The following is a 10,901-nucleotide window of genomic DNA, read 5'->3' on the forward strand; positions in this document are numbered from 1 at the left end:
CGTTACTTTTTACTTAATCCTCTCAACACCCATTCTCCACTCACCGAACACACAACCCGAGTGAGTGAAAACATGCTGCTTTTATGCAGCTGTACCAAGACTCGATTGCTAATCAATCATTCAATTGGAGTCTCGGTACAACTGCACGTGAATTAATAAAGTGCAATTCCCCATGCTCACATATTATTACATAACAAAGTTACACTGTTGTGTATATTTACGTTTTTACATCTAAGGTCATATCACAACGTGGTTTCCTCACAAATTTTTATTAACGAACTTAGGCACTATAGTTCACCAATTATGCTATAAACTACAGCAATACATTACTCCAATAGTAATGCGCAGTTCTGGCTTAATTTTAATTGATTAAATCATGAATGTTTACTCCCTGTAAAAGTGCACCTTGTTTCAAATTAAAAACCACAGACAATTAAGAAATAATGATTTTTAACTACTTTTATTATATAACGCACATGTATAAGTAAAGACAACACGTAATAGATATTCTAAATCTAATAGCTATAGGCAACTCTTGATAGGTTAAGAATTATATATTTACCCTTGTGGAGCTTGAAGAAAGGTTTTAAGAGCAGGAATGTTTTGCACCTCCAGTTGTAAAAAGAGTCCATTAATGTACAAAACTTGATTTGAGTCCTGGATTGTTGTTGCAAATTGTTAGATTTCCAAGAATAATGTATGAAGTATTTCTTTTAAAATCCCACATAGAAAGTCAATTGCAGTTAATCCTCTTCAAAAGACATTGTCTTTTGGTTGCAGTTCAATTCAGAGTTTAGTTCCAATGCAGATCGCAGTTCTTAAGTTGAAGGTTTTCTCCAACCAGACATCTTCTGTAGCTTCCAGATATATAGATGATTCCTCAAAGAATAGGTGCAGAATAGATATTGAATGGATGGAAAAATCAATACCCAGAAATCATTCAATTTCCAGTCTTTTAAAATTGGCTTGAAATGGGTGTTCTGAGACACCAGCCAATCATTGGGATTGACCCAAAATGTAACCTCATTGGCAGTTGTCCTTAGAAAAGGGCGTGTCCTTGATCTTCAAAGAATTCTTGTCCATGCCTTGGATGAGGCTGTCCATCAAATATCTTCTTAAAAGGTAACTTAGTCTCTAATTAATAACTCCAGTGTGCTCCTTCCTGTCTCTATAAAACCTTCATATTCATGTTGCCCACAAAAAGATGAATAGACTTTCTAGAGCCACTTGGCCTGGTATTCTTACTAATCAACACAATCTTGGGTGTAGGGTAAGTGTACCTTTTAAGACCACCAAATCTAGTTTGAACCCTTTTTTTTTAGATATTTAGCTCAGGTTTTCTGCCAGTTAAGAGTGGTGTAAATGAAAGATTATTCATTTGCTGTTTTATGTCTTTATATAAACTAATATTATTTTTGACAAAAAATAACTTTCAAAATATGAGCTAAATCTGGACTGGGCTTAATAGTGACATCATGTACCATTTAAGCCCATGTGTGTTGCTATTAAGCCCAGTGTTTATTGTTTTCTTTTTTTAAAGGTTGCAATTTAGAATAATTTTTTTAAAATGTGAAAACATGATATTTAGACGAATAATGTATTTCCCTTTACACACTGCATATTACTACAGGTTTTTTTAAAAAATAAAATACTAACAGATTTCAAATTGTGACTTTAAAGCCACATCAAGCACATCCTTCAGCGTGGATGGAAAATCCTTCTGATCTTGTCACGACTGACACGTGCATGACATCATAGCTTCATCCTCCCCTGTTGTTTTACCTCTCCAAACACAGCTTTGATCAGGGGTTGTAAAGGATGAGTTAGATGAGATGGGAGCCTCAAGAGGAGCACATTTTTTTCCTTTGCTTTTAGAGCTAGTTTCAGAGAGACATGTGAAGTATGTCAGTCAAAAATAAGGACTAGAAAACTTCATACCTGAGACCTTAGAGAACCCTTCAGTGACCTCTCTATCCAGCCATGGTCAGACACAGCATACCTTGCTAATTCTGCACCATTCTGACGTCATGTGCTATAGAAGAGTTTGCCTTTGTATATTACGTATGGAGGCAGACTTATCCCAGCCACCAGTTATCCAAATGGTTATTTGTTCTCTTCCAGTACCCCCAGGGATTTGGTATGTATTTTTTGATCCTCTTGGAGCCAGGATCTGGTCAGATGCAGGGTCTTTGAAGCCAGTTTCATCTACATTAAATATGTTTTGTGATTTGTCATGGACATTGTTTTCATTCAGTGCTTTTGTAAGGATTTCATTAAACCAGTGCTCCAGTGTAGTAGGAGCTGACGTTGCCTTGGCTCTTGCACGCAGAAATTGTTCAGATCTTCTGACTGAGCTCTGGATGATCTGTCATGAACCTGGCATATCACTCTGGATTTCTCATGAGCCTGGCGTACCACTTCCTTCTCTGGTTGGTAAACAAAGTGTCAGTGTTGCTGGAGTTAACATATTCTTCCACAAGATCATCTTTAGTAAACCCCCAATCTCACTGAGCTACTGTAGGACCCGCACGATATAAAAAGTGCTACAAACTAATCAGATATTTCTAGAAATATGAATTAGCAAATAAGTTAGATATTTCAATCAAGCACTTGGCCTACACTGATATTTAGCTTAAAAAGCACCGCTTATGGCTAACTTTGACCTACAGGCTATAGGCTGCTGGATTAAGATGAACTGAGCCTATGAATTACTGTTCAGGTTTGCAAGGTATGCTACCTGGAGACAGCTTGAAATTTCACACTACTGCTGCCTTAGAGGAACCTTAGGTTCCTGATGCCCTGCAACTTTGACCTTTTTGGTGACTGTCTAAACTTCTGGCTAGCAGGGGTAGGTTGGTGATGGTGCCGCCTTGATAGAATTTTAGGGTTTGTTTTTGTTTTAAGTAAGTATAATACCATATGGCTAATCTGAAGACTATCACATGTTTAGTTTCTAAAATTTCAGATAGCCCATCTTTGTAGATGATAATATTACTTATAAAACTACAAATTTAGACAGATTTTCTAACTAACTTTAGAACATTAATCTCTTAAATTTACATAAAGCACTAATACTTGCCTTTTAAATTAATAAAAAAATATGTAAAATAAAGTTTTTTTAGGTTGCTTGGAGGCTGAAGTTTTCTTTTGCCTTTCAACTTGGCCACCAGGAAGTGCAGACAGAAAAGTATGCATATCTTAAGAACAAAAACTCTGATTATCTTAAAATAAAAACTAAGATAAGTAGAATAACCCACTGGATTCATCAAGATTGAAGACAACACAAAATTAGGATTTTTTTTCTTTTTTTAAACTGTTGATCATAAGTGGTGCTGGGCTTAAGGGGTACACTTACCCTAGTACATACTGTCCTTGACTTAAAGGACAGGTGTGATTGAACCTCAAGTGCTGAAATGGGGATTAAATTAAATGCAGGGCAATCTGTTTAGTTTATAACGGTTCAGTCATATATCACCGCAAAATCACAGTGCATTTGGAAGGTATAAAGCATTGGTAGGTTATTTAGTCAACCTTTCACGGGAACAAAATCCCAAAGTGCCTGGAGGAAAGTGCAAGATGGCACAGTGCATTGACCTAGCCAGCCAGAGCTTGGAGATGCCAGACAGGCTCTAGTGTTTGAGGATGGTTTGTACATTTCTGCAACTCTTTTGCCTCATATATCTCTTCTTTACAAGCTGTAATCTTCACATGACCACATCCTCACAAGCCCCTTTGCTGTTTCGCTGGTGCTCTGTGTTTGTTTTCCCTAAACTTTATTTTCACTTTGACAGCAAGGAAGGCACATTTTCAGAGAGGAATAAAGACAATTAATTACCGATACAAAACTAGCAGCTACAATAATACGGCGTCTGCTTCTTGCCAGTTTAATAGTCTCAGTTTGGTGTGCCTCTCAGTAATGTGTCTTTGCACTTGCCTCTACGGCCCTATGATGTTGCTTCCTGTGCTGCAGCTAATCGGACCCCACTCAAAGCTTAGGGCCTTAATATCTGAAACACAGGAAGAGGATAGGGCGGGGAGACCAAACGGGCATGTGAGACTGGAGTGAGATTCTGAGAGGCTGGGAGGCAGCATCAACAGCAATGCAAACAGAGGGGTTTGTGAGACTGAGATTCTGAGAGGCTGGGTGATTCCATCTGTTCTGTGTATAATTGAGGGGATGGTGGTTGACAGGTGAGAGGGGCATAGCCGTGTTGTTGGAGATGCGACACGTGGAGAGGGGGGTCTTCCAGTTCACTGGCCTGTCACATTTTTGTTGTGTTGAAACTCAAGTCTCCAGTGTTTCATAGCTGTGAATTAGAAGTCACGTCCCCTTTGGAACCTATTAGCTACAACTGCACTTACAATATCACTGCTGGGGCGGAGCAATAGCAGGTGCAGCTGCACACGGGCCCGCGCACTCAGAGGCCCCCGGAGGGGTTCAAATTTGTATTTGCAGATGTTACACATTTGTATCACTGTAGCTGCTGGTGCGCGGTGCCAGTAATTCAGATTGTCTCCTCCCTCATTTCAACTTTTTTCCCCAGTGAGGCTGGTACGAGGCACGTCCTGGAAGGTTTTTGCAGTACTAGTCAGTACAGACATTTTCAGTTATATTCTTTGTGCACGATTCATCCTGTAGTTTAGACGGGAGGCGGGCACCAAAATAAACTACAGCAAATCAACATGCAAGCATTTCTGATTTAAAAATAATAATAATAAAATGGTTTCCTATGTGAGACAATTTCTGTAAATGTCTGTGCAGAATGTTTAATTCTGTAGTAACTTCTGTGATTGTAGAATTGGGGAATCCTGGTAGGGTTAATGCTTAAACTTGTTCGTTTATGATTAAAAAATAGTGTAGATTTTCTTTACTTTTACTAAATAAAGTGACCGACAACACTTGATTCAACTGTCTTTATTTTCCTTTAATTCTAAATTCCAGCAATTGTTTCCTTCAGACAAGCAGTCACAACAACTACTTCTCAGGAAAGCGTCCTTTTCTTTTCTTTTGGTTGCACGCACTCGAACACGTGTTCCCTTCTCCTGCACGAGCACCCCCCCCCCCCCCCCCCCCCCCGTGCGTCATTGCATATCACTCCCCTGACAAGTTATGAAATAAAACTTAAAACAAGTTGCAACATCCTCCTGCCCGATGAACCTTTAAAGTTCATCAGTTTAAACTTCCAGAGGGTATAATAACTGAATTGGTTTTTTCAACACAGTTTTTGAAGGCAGATGCAAAGAACAAGAACGAATGCGTCTGTCTCTTCCGCAAAACAGTTCTTCTATCCTTCCAAGTTTCCACATCTGTTTTGGTATATTGTCTTTACTGATCAGCACTAAATCTTCTATCTTCAGTTGTGTAGGATGCTCTATTTGAGCAATATGATGCGCTGACCATAGTTCCAATAAATACTCCCTTTTCCATCTGTATCAGAAAGTGTTAATCAATCTCTGTCTGTATTTCCACCTTTTTGTTATTTGCTCTTGCTTGACAGTAACATTATCCATCTGTGAGGTGCTCTGCGGTGGTAGTGATGTAAGTCGTTGTCCAATGAGAAAGTGAGCTGGCGTCAGTGGTTTCGGCTACCCGCTGTCACTGTGCGTGAAAGTTAGTGGTCTGAAGTTCAGCACTGCCTCAATTTCAATTAGAATAGCTCTTCGAAGTTAAGCAATGCTCTTCCAAGGATTTTCTTTAGACAGGTCTTTATAGATCTCACCAGTCTTTCCCAGAATCCTCCCCACCAAGCAGCTCTCTCCACTATAAATTTCCAGATGGTTCTTTTTTCTGCAAAGAATTCTTTTACAATCAGGTTTCTCATTACCCTCCACAGATCCTTCAACTCCTTTCCTGCTCTTTTAAATGTTTTAGCATTGTCCGAGTATATTGTTTTACACAGTCCTCTCCTTGCAATGAATCGTTTAAAAGCTAATGAGAAAGTTTCAGTTGTCAGATCTGAAACAAGCTCTAGATGTACAGCTCTGGTAACAGCACATGTCAACAACGTGATGTATGCTTTCTTCTTTTGTGTGTTTGATTTTACATACAATGGTCCTGTGAAATCTACTCCTGTCACTTCAAACAGCTGTGCTTCAACTGTTCAATCTCTTGGTAAAGGTGCAGTTATTTGTTTCCCTGGTTTGGCTCTGAATCTTTGACATATCAAACAGTTTTGTACAATTTGTTTAGTTAACTGCCTTCCCCTTATTATCAACAATCTCTCTCTTACTTGCATCAGAGTGTCTTGTAGACCTGCATGCATCACCTGTTTCGTACTGGTGCTGAATCTGCAATTCAGTATTGAATTCTATTATTGCTGTAAGCGACTTCTCTTCATTGAATTCTTTCTGTACCGTGATTTGATTTTGTGTGATAATGTTTGCATTTTACAACATATTCCATGTTTGACAGATGCTGCGGCCATTCCTTTACAGGTAAACTCAGCCACAACGGTTCCTTCCACCAGAATGTGTTTTCTTTTAAATGGTCCATTCCCTGCCCTCTAGTTGGTATTTCTGCTGGATTTTCCTTTCCGCTACAGTGTGTCCAATTTTCCGGTTCTGTCAGATTTTGTATTTCTATCACTCTGCTCGCCACAAATGGTTTCTACTGTTTTGCAGTACTTTTAATCCAATGCAGAGTGATCATTGAATCTGTCCACAATTGGATCTGTGTTTTCTCCATCTGCAACTGCACTATTAAATAATGTCCCAGTCTCGCACCGATTAAAGCCCCTCGTAGTTCGAGCCTTGGTAGCATAACCTTCTTCAGTGATGCTACTCTTGTTTTAGATGCAACCAAACTGGCAGTAAATCTTCCATCTGAATCTTCACTGCGCATATAAGCAACTGCACAGTAAGCACTTTCATTTGCATCACTGAAAACATGCAGCTGTCTTACTCGCTTACTTCCAACATGTTCTCACCTGTTATGCTTTTGCGGTACTGAAAGGCTTTACAACCCTGGCAGTTTGGAACACCATTGGTCCCAATTTCTGGATAAATCAAGGGGAAGCTCCTCATCCCCACACTTCTTGGAAAAGACATTTCACGCGCATGGTCAATGGTGCTACAAAACCAATGGGGTCGAATATCCACGCTGCTGTTTTTAAAATGCTTCTTTTCGTGTTCCGTCAGCACTTTAGGAATTCTAACAGGTTTTGCAATTCAAAAACGAAATCGTCATTCTCTGTCCTCCAAGTCAATCTCGGTACTTTTAACAGCGTTCCATGGTTTTTAATCTCTGCAGGTTCATTTATCGCTTTGTTCTGCCATTGCTGTTGTAACTCCCTGGAGTTAATTATCCATTTGCATAGAGACATTCCTGCGGTCAGTAGTATTTCCTTCACTGCAAAAGATATATTGTAAGCAGTGTCTACACTGTCCGCTCCAGTAATGAAATCGTCCACATAAAGCGTTTCGTTTAGCATGCACATGACTTCAGGATGTGTGTTTTCGTACTGTTTTAAATGATGTTTAATTATAGCTGCTAACAGAAATGGACTCGATGATGCTCCAAACAGAACTCTAGTCATTCTCATTGTGCGCAAATCAGCTTCTTTGTTCAGCTCGGGAAATCCATTCATCCAGAGAAATCTCACTACATCTCTGTCTCTCTGTGACAAAGTGACCGCCCCTGTGTATTTTCTGTTATGTGTTGCATGTGGTCGTTAATGTTGGTGTATAGGCATTGGTACACGGGATATAAACGGGTCCGTGTTTCACGTGTGCTTAAAAATGTATAATTGTATTTAGGCACTGGATTGTACATCACTTCACGTGCATTTAAAGTATTTAATATGTGAGCAAGAGGTTGCACATAATTAATTCACGTGCTGGGATTCAAGTGAATAATTAATTGGTAATTGAATCCTAGCACAACAATATATAGATGCACGTTTTACTCACTCAGGGTTGTTGGGTGTTCGGTGAGTAGGGAACGGGAGAGAGAGGAGGAGGAGGAACCAAGTCGGAGTTTGTTATCAATTGCTATTACATGCTGGTGGGACCAGCACGATACTTGTTTATTTAAACTCATTGTGTTTGTTAGCATGTCTATCTGCTCACCGTTTAAGTGTTAGTCCGTTTTTGTTTGTCTATTTATTTTGGCATAAAGTGCCGTGTCCTGTCCCTGTTTGTTTAAACCTTTTATTTTCAATAAACCGGTGCAAGCAAGCGTCTTCATTTCACCTCATGTGTCCTGTCTCTGTGTAGAGTTCATTGTATCTCCTACTGGCGTTTCAGCTAGCTGTAACCCTTTCACTTCCAGTTTGATTCGTATTCTTTCTCCAGCCACCTTCATAGATGCAGTGCACACTTGTGGAGTTTCCAAAGCTTTTAATTTTATGTACTGATTGTTCAGAGTGTATTTTAGTCTGACCTTTGACTTTATTATACTTGATCCTTTTCAGTATGTCTGAGCCAAAGGTGTGCAAATTTAGTGTTTCTTCTGCTACCTCTGGTAGCTTCAGGGCTCGAGAAATATCTTCACAGATGAAGCTTCTTTGGCTTCCTCCATCCAGTAGACAGCAAACAAACTGTTCCCAGATCCTTCAGCCCAGATTGTTGCTGTCTGTAGCAGCACTGCTTTCTGCCCTGTGTTGCCTGGTGACACGGATGAAGCGACAATATCAGTTGGAGCTTCTTGCAAATCTAAACTCATTCTTTAGTTTGATTGCAGACAGTCTTAGTGTCTCCTTCTGCACACTTCACACGTCACTCCTTTCGTTCTGCAAAATTTTGCAATGTGTCTCGATCCCAAGCATACAAAGCACCTTTCTTGCTTCCTCAGTTTTTCCTGTCTTGCTTCTACGGTGAACGCTGAGCAGTCCTTGGACTTGTGGTCTGTTTATCACAGAAGACTCAGTTTGCACTATCTTTCAGGCTGGCTGCGTGCAATGCTGCCGCTGACGCTATGATGGGTCACTTTGCTGTCTGTTCATAGTACTTCTGAACTGGTTTGCTACTTTCTTGTGTTTTTTTACGATTGTCTTCAGCTTTGTCAGGTTTGCAGCTCTCTCTCTGCTGTCTACCTCCTTCCGAAGAAATTCCATCAGTTCTTCCATCAGCTACATCCCTTGCATCATCTGTGTCTTGCTGACAACTAAAATCCAGTGAGACATCTTCAGGAATGTTTTTCATTAATATAGGGCACAACAGACTTCCGTACGTATCTGCTACCAGTCCCATGGAATCTAAACTGCACACTTGAATTTTGCAATGATCCAATAGCCGACCTAAAGCTGCTACCTCACTGAAATTTTTTTACTGCCGTCAGATTCAGCAATTTGTTCATATGGGCATTAATCACCAAGTCCTTCCACCCAAACTTTTAGAAAGTAATTTTATTGCTGCATCATTCAGACAATGTCAATTGTCTGAATGATGCAGCAATAAAATTACTTTCTAAAAAGACAGCTGCACTTGTTTACCAAAGGGTCATGTGTGACAACATAAAAGGGGATGGAGAATCATAATCTACTTCTTCGCTAGGTTTTGTATTTGAACTAGAAGAACTATGAGAGATGCAGTAACAACTGTTATAGGAAGAATATTCGTGTTTTGTTTGTGCTTGTTAGTAATTGTTTTTGTTTGTGAATCGCCAGACGGCTAACATGTTTCTGGAGCTGTCGTCTTGGGCAAGCACAAAGCCGGAACAGCACTTCACCACAGACACAGAAATAAATTGTTATCACCAACCACGAGCACTACTGCACGCACCCGGACTGGTAACCGTGTTCAGGCTGTTGTGAGGCAGATAGCATGTACTTATTATTTGGGCTGCAATCCCTTGTCTTCAACCTCTGTGCATTACACATTGGTGTGTACTGCCGGTGATTTGTTGTTTGGGCGCCACACTGGGAGTATAAATAAAATACCCCCTTTTCCAAATGGATTACAGCTTCGTGTCTGTGTTTGTTCTTGCATCACCGCTGCACCTGCTCACAATCAGCAACCACTTTGCCACACCCTTTCAGTGCCATTGTACTGATTTTTAACTGGCATCATCTACCTGTTATTTTAATTTTCTCTAACTATGTTATGATAACTAATTTTGCTAACCCACAAAAGTTAAGTCTAAATGCAATGTATCAGAAATACAGCTTGTCTTCTGATTTTTCTCAAAGAAATTAATTTGATACCTGTTATGTATTTTGGGTCCGGAAATAAGTTAGCCCAGACAAGAAGAACTGTACAAAATCAAACGTCATTTATTCAGGCAGTTATACACAGAACCCCAAGAACCCCCTTTTATACTGTCCTAACACACGGCCCTACGTGTGTTGAGATGCACTTAGCAAACACGCAGCCTTATAAGTGCCGATAGACACTGTAACGATTTCTCACATGTGCACGTGAACACCCTCTGCACCTGCTAAGTAATATATAACATCTCCCCCCTTACAGAAAACCGCCATTACATTATTTTTTTTCTTTCAATTACAAATTCAATCTATTTGGAGGCTTACAGCCAAGTTTGGGACGAGTTACAACAGAACTTGTTATACCTGACTCAGTATTTTACATCTTCCCCATTTGAAACAGTTACAGACATTGGCATTTCAGAGTTACCTACACTCAGCATTTCCAGCATTTTCAGTGTTACATCCAACTGACTCAGTGGATACAGAAACATCATCATCATACCATGCAGTATTTCTTTCATTTTGGTTTATATAGCAGCATCTAAGCTTGGCCATCAAAACAAACTGCAAACTAACATTTTCATTTTTACAATACCTTGGTGCTGCTTGTGTAATTCTATTAACATTCTTGATTGCAAGCTTTCTGGAATTACCACTCGAAAACCCCACAAAACACAGACGTTCTCTGCAGTCAGCTTTGTTTTTCATTTTATCTAAGGCTTAAGACCATCCTCATCTACAGTATGTGGCCAGCCT

Source organism: Polyodon spathula, chromosome 8 (genome assembly GCF_017654505.1).
Source record: "Polyodon spathula isolate WHYD16114869_AA chromosome 8, ASM1765450v1, whole genome shotgun sequence".
NCBI classification, from domain to species: domain Eukaryota; kingdom Metazoa; phylum Chordata; class Actinopteri; order Acipenseriformes; family Polyodontidae; genus Polyodon; species Polyodon spathula.